Source organism: Meriones unguiculatus, chromosome 8 (genome assembly GCF_030254825.1).
Source record: "Meriones unguiculatus strain TT.TT164.6M chromosome 8, Bangor_MerUng_6.1, whole genome shotgun sequence".
Classification (NCBI taxonomy): Eukaryota; Metazoa; Chordata; class Mammalia; order Rodentia; family Muridae; genus Meriones; species Meriones unguiculatus.
In genome coordinates this window covers 107,840,346-107,852,938 of record NC_083356.1, presented here as the reverse complement: position 1 = coordinate 107,852,938, position 12,593 = coordinate 107,840,346, and the positions used below count along the sequence as shown (strand labels likewise).

At 35.4% G+C, this 12,593-nt stretch overlaps 1 pseudogene; it reads right to left on the bottom strand.

Moving 5' to 3' along the window:
- Window positions 1-4,934: 4,934 nt before the first annotated feature.
- Window positions 4,935-5,876, bottom strand: LOC110543707 (olfactory receptor 8K3-like; annotated as a pseudogene).
- Window positions 5,877-12,593: the final 6,717 nt, after the last annotated feature.

Genomic DNA, 12,593 nt, shown 5'->3' with positions numbered 1-12,593 from the left:
AGATATTCTGTGTGAGTCTTAAGCTATTCTGTTCTCTTTCATAGTTAGTAAGACATGGTTGTCTACTTTCATTTACATAAAATTAGACATTCTATTTTCTGAAGAGGATTTTTAGAAATATATTTCAAATTTATTTTCAACTGTCATTCTAGGTTGTAATTCAGTGAGTGCATTTTTCATAGGCTGCTGTAGTTACAGCAGGTGAATGGGTAGAATTTTAGGCTCTCCATCCTCTTCTGTCTTGCTTTATGCCTTTATTATTACACATTTGTAGTATTTTATGATTTGGGGGAATTTAATGAGTTTTATTTAGCCTTTGTACTAAAGGTGGCTTTTGCAATGTTTCATTATTATATGGTCCAAGGGCTATTTGTTTGTTTGTTTGTTTGCTTGTTTTTGTATTTGTTTCTTGTTTGGTTTTGCTGTTTCTGTGAATAAGGTACTTTTATTCGAGGATGACATTGAATTAGCTGATCACTGTTATAACCTGATGGGTTTGTTGGAACTTGGTCAAACAAATACACATGAGAACAGTACCCTGGGGAACTCTGAGAGAAGCTTTAGGAAAAAGACAGAGGGTCTTTTACCTCAGGTGCAGATTCTGTTTCCTGGATTGTTCTTAGACATAGTATTGTGCCTCTTATGACAAATATTTACATTCAATTTATAAGACAGATATAATCCTTTTGGATGTCAGAACATAACTACAGAAAACAATGTGGTGAAAGATATGCCAAGTACTGTTCTCAGTACACCTTGAATCTGGGAATACACTTCTGCCTTTCTTTTGTGCTTTCCAAGATATAATCTACAGTGCCTACCAAACTATTGTGTTAGAACTGGTCTGTCATAACGAATGTCTGGAAAAGGGCTGCTCCATTAATACTTAGTACGTGTTTACTGACATTTATTTACATGTTTTTCTGATCATGTTCTTCTGAACTCAAACAACCTTCCTTATATCATTGCTTTCTTTATTACATTTGTGAATAAAACTTCACTGAAACTGGAATAAAGTGGTCTACATCATTAGACATAGGTAGCCCCCTTCTTCCAGGTCCTCAGGTCCCAGGTCCAACAGACAAGATGTGCACAGGTCAGCTGAAAAGTATTGATGATGTAGTAGTAAGCATAGCTACCTTCCTGGACCATGTAAGATTTTTTTCAGTACAGTACATAGTTTGATTTTTAAGCCACTTTGTTTTCTTATAAAAATGTTTTGATTTTTTTATTGTAAAGATATTCCATTATTATGAATTTCCATTAATTTTTCTTAGGTATATTGGTTCTTACAGTAATGGTAAATGGAATTGATTTCTTCAGATCTATTTAAAAGGAAATATCATTGTTATGTAAGAAACTACTATTTTTTATGATACTTTTATCTCGGTAACTTTTCTGATTTGTTTATCAATGTTTATTCATTGCGAAAATATCCAGAGACACCCAGCACAAATAATTTCTTGCTCCAGTGGATTGCTCCTCTCCCATGAACTTATGGCGAACATTAATTTTACTTAGTGTGGTTTATAAAGATACAAATAACAAAAATTAATTTTTAAAAAGTTATAAACTTTAAAGAGAGGAAGACAGCATATATGATAACATTTGGAATTGGAAAAGGGAAGGTGGAAATGATGCAATCATATTATAATCTCAAAATAAGAACTTAAAACAAAATATGAAATATGCAGATTTGGGTAGAGAATAAGGAAGAGAGTGAGAAATACACATGACTGTATTTCTTTATATACACATATTTAATTCTAAAGAATAAGAACAGTTAAAACTTTTACAATTGCAATAAATAGTTTTTCCAATGTATGTGGCAAAAATAATTTTATTGACTGAATGATGGCTTGCTAAATAAATGGGATCAATAAGACCACAATAAAAACAAAATACCAAATTTTAAATATTAAAAATTGTGTAAGAGTTTGTATTAGTATAGAGAGAGTGATATGACTGATGCCAGGTGTACAGAAGACATAACAAATTTATACTCTAACCATCTACTCTCTCAATTCCCCCTCCATCCCTCCTCTCTTTCCCTTCCATCAGACCCTAGTCTATCAAGTCTCATCAGGACTGGCTGCATTGTCTTCCTCTGTGGCCTGGTAAGGCTGCTCCCTGCTCAAGGGGAAGTGATCAAAGAGGCAGCCACTGAGTTCACGTCAGAGATAGTCCCTGTTCCCATTACTAGGGAAACCACTTGGAGACTAGCTGCCATAGACTACATCTGTGCAGGGGTCTTAGGTTATCTCCATGTATGGTCCTTGGTTGGAATAACAGTCTCAAAAAAGACCCGTGTGCCCAGATTTTTTTGGTTCTGTTGCTCCAGAGATTCATGGAGCTTCTGTCCTCTCCAGGTCTTTCTATCTCATAAGATAGAAAGGTCCTTTCTCTCTCTATTATTTCTAATATCAGAGATCAGACCTCTACTCTTGCCTGATGCATCTAAAACAAAAAGGGGGAACTGTAGAGATCTGCGGAATGCTATGCCTTAAAGATGGAGCTGGTTTCCGCCTTCCACCTTCCCGATGGTGAGTGCTCTCTGTCACGAACAATTCCACATTTGGCTAAGGCTGAGGATCTGGCTTGCTTCCATGTATGTGGACCTATCTGCATTGCCCACGTGGCACGCCTGGGTTGGCTACCCAGAGGCTATTTAAGCTGTGGGCTGGCTTTCCCCAGGGTCTGAGGATTGTTCAAGGTTCCTGAATAAACTGCATTGAAAAAAAAAAAAAAAAAAAAAAACAAGGAAATCATGAAATTTGCAGGCAAAAGATCATCCTGAGTGAGGTATCCCAGGAGCAGAAAGACACACATGGTATATACTCACTTAGATAAACCTATAAGATAGGATAAACATACTAAAATATGTTCACCTAAAGAAGATAAAAAGAAAGAGGACCTGGGATAAGATGATCAATCCTCACTTAGGAAGACAAATGGGATGGGCATTGGATGTAGGAAAAAACAAGTAACAGGACAGGAGCCTACCACAGAGGGCCCCTGAAAGACTCTACCTAGCAGTGTATCAAAGCAGATACTGAGAATCATAATCAAGTAAGGTTTTAACTGATTGATTAAACATATTGTTATTATTGAGTAAATGTTACCTATGTCCCTGGTCAATCTGGCTCTGACATTCAAAATAAAGTTGTGGGGACCTGTAAAAAAAAAAAAAAAGAAAGGTCTTCTCTCATAAGATTCCCTGCACTCTGCCCAAAGTTTGGCCATGAGTCTCAGCATCTGCTTTGATACACTGTTGGGTAGAGTCTTTCAGGGTCCTCTGTGGTAGGCTCCTGTCCTGTTCCCTGTTTTCCCCCTCTTCTGATGTCTATCCCTTCTGTCTTTCTGAGTGTGGGCTGATCATTTTACCCAGGGTCCTCCGTCTTGCTTAGCTTCTTTAGGTGTTCAGATTTTTGTATGATTATCCTATATTATATGTCTGATATCTACTTATAAGGGAGTATATACCATGTGTGTCTTTATGCTTCTGGGTTACCTCACTCCAGATGATCTTTTCTAGTTCCCAACATTTGCCTGCAACACGATTTCCTTGTTTTTAATTGCTGAGTAGTACTCCACTGTGTAACACCAACATCACAGGGTCTAAGATCAACAATAAATAAATGGGACCTCACAAAATTGAAAAGCTTCTGTAAAGAAAAGAACAGTGTAATCAGAAAAAAAAAAATGACAACCTACGGGGAAAGGATCTTCACCAACCCTGTATTTGACAGAGGGCTAATATCCAAAACTGAAAATTTTAAACACCAACAAACCAAGTAATCCAATTAAAATATGGGGTACAGAGCTAAATAGAGAATTCCCAATAGAGGAATATTGAAAGGAAGAGAAACACTTAAAGAAATACTCAAAGTCCTTAGTCTTCAGAGAAATGGAAATCAAAAAGACCCTGAGATTTCATCTTACATTCATCAGATGGCTAAGATTAAAACTCAAGTGACCATACATGCTGGAAAGGATGTGGAGAAAGGGGAACCCTCCTCCATTTTTGGTGGGAATATAAACTTTGAACAACCACTTTGGAAATCAATCTGGTGCTTTCTCAGACAATTAGGAATAGTGCTACCTCAAGATCCAGCTATACCACTCCTAGGCACGTATCCAAAATATGCTTAAGTGAACAACAAGGACATTTGCTTAACCATGTTCATAGCAGCTTTATTTGTAATAGTCAGAATCTGGAAATAACCCATATCTCCCTCAACTGAGGAATAGATACAAAAATTGTGGTACATTTACACAATGGAACAAAATTTGGTTTTTAAGACAACCCACATTGTAGTCTAAAACCGAAAATCATAAAGCAGAAACACAGATACATAAACACATAATGGACCTTGTATAATTCAGTGCAATGTTTATAAAAGCCACAAACAATTCTTGGGCTTTGGTTTTCTCAGGCATCTTAGGACTCAGTAACATATAGTTGTGATTAACTGACCTTCATGTCCACCCAATACTTCTCTCTACAGATAGTACTCAAGTCCTAGTATTGCAATTATTCCTTTCCCCTGATGAAAAACAAAGACTTTTTTCTTTCTTTATTCATATAGTTATAATACAGTTAGATTACTATCAGATATTTAAATAGATGAAATATATATGGAGCTTATTCTTGTTTGCTACGTAAAAACAAAATAGGTTTACATTCAAAGCAGATTTTCATGGCTATTATTGTATGAAACATTTTAAAATTATTTTACTTTTATTTTATGTGCATTGCTTTGCCTGTATGTATTTCTGTCTGAGGCTCTCAGATTCTGGAGTTATAGACAGTTCTGAACTGCCATGTGGGTACTGAGAATTGAACCTGGGTCTCTGAGAGAGCAATCAGCGCTGTTCACTGCTTAGCCATGTCTCCACCCTCCCACCCCCACCCCCACCCCCGTATGCAACTTTTAAGAAAAAATGGCAACTGTTTTTTTCCAGGTTCTTTCTATGGCATCTTTTACATCTTTATTCCTTAAGCTATAGATCAAGGGATTCAGCATCGGGATAACAAGAGTGTAAAATATGGAAGATACTTTATCAGTCTCAAATGATTTACTGGACTTGGGCTGCACATACATAAATATTAAAGTCCCATAGAAGACAATGACCACAGTCAGGTGGGACCCACAGGTAGAGAAAGCCTTGCGCCGGCCCTCAGCAGACTTCATCCTCAGAATGGCTGTGAGAATTAGCAGGTAAGATACTAGGACAACCAGAAGAGAGGAAATCAAATCAAAAGTTGCAAAGAACCTAATTATCAGTTCAACTTCATGTGTACTTGAACACAGCAAAGATATTAAGGGGATGCAATCACAGAAAAAATGATTGATTACATTGTAGCCACAAAAGGATAAAGTGAATATCCTTATGGTGACTATTAGAGATACAAATACACTGTAGATATATGGGATTGCCACAAGTACCCAACATATTCTTTGTGACATGATGATAGTCTAGAGCAAAAGGTTACATATAGCCACATAGCGATCATAGGACATTGCAGAGAGAACAAAAAGTTCACAAGTAATAAAAAGAAGAAAGCAAGCTAGCTGTGTAGCACAAAGATAATAGGAGACCGAATTACGCTCTGCAGCAAAATCCGCTAACATTTTGGGTCCTATGGCTGTAGAATATCCAAGATCAGTGAAAGCCAAATGTCTGAGAAAAAAGTACATGGGTGTTTGCAACCTGGAGTCCAAGTTGGTGAGAATGATGATGCCCAAATTGCCCACTGCTGAGATCAAATAGATAAGGAAGAGCATCCCAAATAGTGGAGCCTGCAGCTCTGGAACATCGGTAATACCTTTCAAAATGAATTGAGTCAGCACTGTGAGATTCTGCTTCTCCATGCAGGTATATTTCAGATTCAGTTCTGGATAGAAACAATTCTGAAGTCAAAAAAGTTGGGAAATGGTCACCTTCACAACATTTACTAGGTAGATCTCTTGTAAATATATATATATATTGAAAGTTTAATATAGAACACTTGATGCCAAATATCTGACTTACGGACAGCAAAGTATGAATGATACAGAGGAATGATAGGGCTTTGTTTCTCATATTAGGCATTTTTAATTAAAATTCTTCCGTGTCTTAGGATATTTCATTCATATAAATTTGGAAGTGAAATGTTATTGGCAACAAATGGTTTAAAGATTACCTAAGCTTAACCACATCACACTTCATCCAAAGCCTGCCATAAGCAATATGCACTCTTCTTCAATTAAGAACTGAAGAAAAGAAGGAGAAAGAAAGAAAGGAAAGAAGAAAGGGACAGAGGAACTCAAAAGGAAAGAGGAATGAAAGGAGGGAGGAGAAGAAAAAGGGGGGAGGAAGAAAGGATACAGAAAGAAGAAAAAAAAGAAGGAAGAAACTAAGGAAGAAGATAAACGATATTATAGGCAGGTAGATTTGATGACAGGATGGAGTTATAGATGAAGATCCTACCAATAAATAAAATATTTTTAAATAAATATTATTAGATATTTTGGTATTAGGCAAGTACATAGTGAATAATTACTATAATTGTCAGTTTTGTTCTATTTTACACAATCATGAAACAATATTTACACTGAATGCAACCAAAATTACAAAGTACACTACAATTTTAGACTATTCTTTATGCCAAATTCTTAAAATTCATATATAAATCATCATTTCAAAGCACAGTTCTTATACCTACAAGTGTGGCAACTTTCCAAAACACCACTACATATTGAACATATATGTAAGTTTTAAAAGTATTACAACAGGGAACAATTAAAACTGTCTTTCTGAATAAACAAAAGCATCTCTATCCATGTAGTTACAGTATATGGCATAGTATGCAATATGTGATGTGTATGAGGGATACATTCCCCAAGCGGTAGACAGGCATAACGGTATGCCTGTGTTTAGAGCAATGAAGTCCTTGCCATGTTGGAAAGACAAAGATGGACGGCTTCTGCTTTTCCATGATATCTATCTCGATAACTACGCTAAACAAGAGTTCTGCTACTGAACGTCCTATCAGCTTAGTGTTGTTTTGAGATGAGTCCTCATGATGTAGCCCTGGTTTATCTTCTTCCTTTAGAGTTATGTAGTTTTTGCTTTTTAATTCCAAACAAACTTTCAGGAAAGATATTTACATGGACATTCTGTAGAAGCACTTAGATTCTATTCCTGTAATGGAGCGATGAACAGATGAGTAAATGCTAATTAGAACATAAATATTCAAAAAATTCCAAAGCAGTCCCAATGGCTCTCATTGCCTGAATACAATTAGACAAGCAAAATTCTGTTGTTTTTGCATTGCTTTATAAATGATACTTATAATTTTAATTCTATTTTTAAATTACTTACATTTGTATAAATTTAGTAGAACTATTACATTGTGGTCAGCTTCCTTGCAACTGATAGATGTACTAGAATATAACAAACTTGATTTAATACATTGTTGAGGTTACCTGGAAGAATGTGTGCATATTGGAGGGAAAGGGGCCATTTGAATTGGTTTTATGCAATTAGGTCTAATGAAATTTCCCTGGATAAGGTAATAAGATACAGTACAAACTATAGGTTGAAATGTTTTATAAAAAGTTTTATGAAATTCTGTGGTGTATAGGCCTAGTACTAAAAATTACAGTACCACGGAGAAGAAATGAAATATATCAATTATATATTTATATGTGTGTTCTGACATGAAAATTCTTTTCAAATAATTTATAGTGTATTATAAAAAAAAGCAAGTGTACAACCAAATACAAACAGCTCAATTATTTTAGTAACAGAGAAACTGGACGGTATGTCACAGTGAAAAAAATATTAAGCTGAGACAGTTGCTTAGAAAAACTTTTTGTGAACAGAAATTGTCAAAAAAAATAAGTGAAAAAAATACAAATTACAAGTGGATTCACTGAGGCACAAAAAAATCATTATTTCTGAGTTTGCTATTTTTTGTTGAAAAATATTTAATGGGACTAGACAAAAAAAACTGCATGATAATATACTGAAACAAATGCAGTACCGAAGGAGGCTGATGGTTGTGATCTTAGACTGCAGAACAAGTCTCATGCTAGCCTTGCTGAGAACCCAGTGTGTACTGCTATTTTTACAACCAAAAAGCATGACTATGATTGGAGCATTTTTCTCAACGTTTTCTTTGTCTTAATCTATTGTCAATGTGAATAAAACTGCCAGACTTAAACTATTTCACTGTTGTGCTAAAACAAATACAATTTAGATTGTACATAATTTTACAGTGTAACTCAGCTATCTTTTTAAGAATTGTATTAGGTATAAGACTGCTTGCAGTCTTTTTTCAGAGCAAATCCTAACAGGTACTTGTGAATTAAAAAAGAAAATCGCAGAAATGTTAACGGGGGGGAGGGAGGTTGTTGCTTAATGGGAGAAAAGCAAAACAGGACCAAAGTTTATGTGCCTTCTTCAGTAGTCTTAATTGATCTTTTCTTCCTATTTGAGACTAAGGTAGCATTGGTTATATAGTGTAAGAGATTGTTGTCCCACAGACTAGACATATAAGCAAATAGTTATAACTGAATAAACAAAATCTCAGTTGCACTTTGCCTTCAGCACATAATGCAGAGCATTATACCTGTTCAAGAGAAGAACTGCTCTCAGGCTTTATGGTAGTCACCTTAGCTTTTGCAGCCTGAGGCACATGTTCCAGAGACCAGAGACTTTGGTGATGATAGCAGTCAGGACTGAAAGCTGCTTATGGCAAACTTCACCTAACACTGTCAACAGAATTATGTTGTTATGTTCTTTGTAGTAGTTGTAAGAACAGGTATTTTAAGTAGTTTTTTTTTTTTATTTTGCTGTCATTAAGACTATCATACTCTAGTCTGTTTTATGTGTTTTGTTTTATTTTTTCCTTACCACTCATTGTTACCCAGATCTTTAAAAACACATCCCATCTCCAGGAAGTACTAATTACAAAGATTGCTGACCACACCAAGTTTTACATTGAAATTTCACCTCATTGCTCTGACCAAAGACTGCATGTTCTATGAAGCGTTTTCCCAGAGCTCTTTTCTGAAAGATCCCATGCAGAGCGGCCTTGACTTTTTCTTTCCTATTGGTGAGTAGACTGCTTAGAGAAAAACGGGAGTTTTAACGTGAACAGAGTGAGACAACAAAGGTCGATGGTCGTTTTCAGTACTGTATTTGAGGGGGGGAATAGCACAGCTAGAGTCTCTAACATTGTCTAGTGTTTTACGTGGTCTGTTCATAAAATTCCCTTTTTCTGTTTTTAAGAATGTTCATCTAACTGAAGAAAATGCTGTAAATATTTGTAACAACATTTTTTTAAACCAGGCCAAAAAGAAAAAAAAAAGGTTTTCGGGAACAAGTTAACATATAAAGTGGTTTTATATAAAACAGCAATTGTCTTGTATATTTTGATAAGCAGCAGTACCAGATTTCATTTGTAATACAGTTTGTGGTATTGGAAGAAAAGGATTCTGTGATTGTCTAAGTGAATTATGTTATAAATGCAAAGAGGAGAAAATATTAAAAACCATATTTTCTAACTGTGTAGTGCATGTAATTCAAGCCTCTGTACACTACAATATTAACCCCGTCTCCCTTCGGGTTATATATTTGATAACTGTTACTTGGAATCTCAGTCTCTTTTCCTAACAAGTATAGCACTGTAGCATGCTTTTTAATAAATGCAATGGCATCTGTACTCTCTTAAAAAAAATACAAATTACAGTAAAACTTTAGTGACCAAAATCTAAATGTGTGTTACATGCAAATAAATGAGATCATACAACCTTTATGTACACACACATATATGATATTCATATATTATATACGCACATATATGTGTATATATGCAGATAAATATATAATATGAACATCATCACTGATGAAGTAAGCTTACCTCATGAAATGTTGTTGCCGAGATTGCGGTGAACTAACACACATTCCTCTTCTCTTTCAAATAAATCTCTAATTCTAATACTTTATAATTATGATAAAATAGATCATGGTATAGCAGTAAATATCTTTAATACATGTGATTCAAAAACAGTTTAAATTTTACAAGTTTGTTGAGGGGAAAGCTCCAATAATGAAATACTACAAATTAAAGTGTACACAAGTACATATAAATAATCTTATATGGTAAATAATAAAAAGGTGTCTCTTCTCTTCATTTTTTTATGCCTAGAAACATGCCGCCTCTTAAAACCTTACTGACATTAAAGAATTGGCTATTATTTATTACTATACTTTGCAAAATTCCCTTTGATTTCACAGCTTAGTCAGGTTGACCGTCACCATAAATGTGATGCTTTAAAGTCAATTGAGATAAAAAAGTTTTTAATATCTCTTTATGAACAGAAATTTCTCTTCATCTTTTAAAAAACGATAATGAATATCTTTCACCTTTTCCTTGACATAACAAAAATAGTCCAAGTCATTTAACCACCTATATATATGGGAGAAAGTCAAATGAAAAAAAAAGTTTCAGTTCTTCTTATAAAGTATTAACTTCCATTTACTCAAATTCATTTTCCACTTACTTTTGAAACCTATAGATAAAATTATAGTTTTGCAAAATATACTTTTTAAGCACTAATGTAGCTTAGTATATCAGACATGTATGTGACTATTTAACCTCTAAACATTGGAGAAAGTATTGAACAGTAAATATGAAGAAAGAATCTGTACTCCTCGGGCACCATAGCACAGTGGGAACCACAGAGAATGAAACAGAAATGAGCTCTTACATTTGATCGCACAGAGACCACACTTGTAGATAAAAGCAATGCAAAGTATCTCATTAATCATTCCACCTTTCTTTAAGTGAATGAAACTTTTCTCTCTAATCTCCCATGCATTTTCTTAAAACTGTATTTTTAAGAGCAATTTATAGTTTCTTTTTTTTTTTTTTATTTAACTTCAGATATTCTCCCTGTGGGGTTGCAAGCAATTTGAAGACTATCCCTAAAGCAATTGAATATTTAATGAATTGCCTGGAGGTTGTGCACTAATTGACTTGTATTTGACTTTAAATTTAATAATAATAATTCATAGGTTTTGTTTTTAAAGTTTTGGAATTGGATGGCCAAGACTGCTCATTGGCTAAATTAACTTGCCGGACACGACTGAAGATGTAAGATGACTACCAAGAACCCATTGAAAGAGATAACTTACTTACACTATGAAAAGAAAAAATCATCTTCTCTCTCTGCAGATCTGATCCCTCCCCCCTTGTTTCCTTCCCCACACTCTCTCTACTTCCTCTTCCACTGTCTATTCTATTTCCCCTTCTGAGTGAGATTCAAGGAGGGCCCCCCTTGGGCCATCCTTGTTACTTAGCTTTTTTGGGTAGGTGATTAGTAGTATAGTTATCCTGTAATATATGACTAATACTCACTTATAAGTGAGTATGTACTTTGTGTGTCTATTTGAGTCTCAAATACCTTCCTCAGAATGATCCATTCTAGTTCCATCTATATGCCTGCAAATTTCATGACTTCCTTGATTTTAATAACTGAATAGTATTCCATTTTGTAACTGTACCAGATTTTCTTTATCCATTTTTCCACTGAGGGACATCTAGCTTCTGAATCAGTTTTTGGCTATTACGAATAGAACTTCTATGAACATAGTTGAGCAAACATCCTTGCAATATGCATAAAAAAAAATCTATACCAATTTAAAATGAAGCTTCTTGTTTTCTTTTTTATAATTAAATTTATTTATTTTTATTAATTACAGTTTATTCCCTTTGTATACCCCCATAAGGCCCTCCCTCCTCCCCTCCCGGTCCCACCCTCCCTCCCCCTTCTTCACGCATGCCCCTCCCCAAGTCCACTGATAGGGGAGGTCCTCCTCTCCTTCCTCCTGATCTTAGTCTTTAAGATCTCATCAGGAATGGCTGCATTGTCATCTTCTGTGGCCTGGTAAGGCTGCTCTCCCCTCAGGGGGATCCAAGAACAGGCCAATCAGATTATGTCAGAGGCAGTCCCTCTTGTTTTCTTATCCTAAATGGAGATAGGATGAGAAACACAATTCATGAAGCCCAAGAAGTTCTATAACCGCCTTATACCACACGGAAATTTCAAGATGATGAGTCACATCACATGGCATGTTGTAGAAAATATGGTCCACATAGTTGCTATTTAAAAGAACATCTGTGTTTCTAGAGATGTTTTAAATACATATGCATGCATATACACACACACACATTCTTTATAACCATATTATTTAATACCATTAGAAATAAACATGTGGTGGCCAGACATACATTTAAAACAGAGGACCTCTGAAAATCTCTGCCCTGCAGACTATCAATGTAGATACTGAGACTTATGGGCAACCTTTGGGAGGAGTACAGGGAATCTTAGGAAAGAAGTGGGAAACAGTAAGATCTGGAGAGGACAGGAACTCCATAAGGAGAGCAACAGAACAAAAAAAAAATCTGAGCACAGGGGTCTTTCCTGAGACTGATACTCCAACCAAGGACTATGCATGGAGATAACCTAAGACCCCTGCACAGATGTAACCCATGGCAGTTCAGTATCCAAATGGGTTCCATTGTAATAGGAACAGGG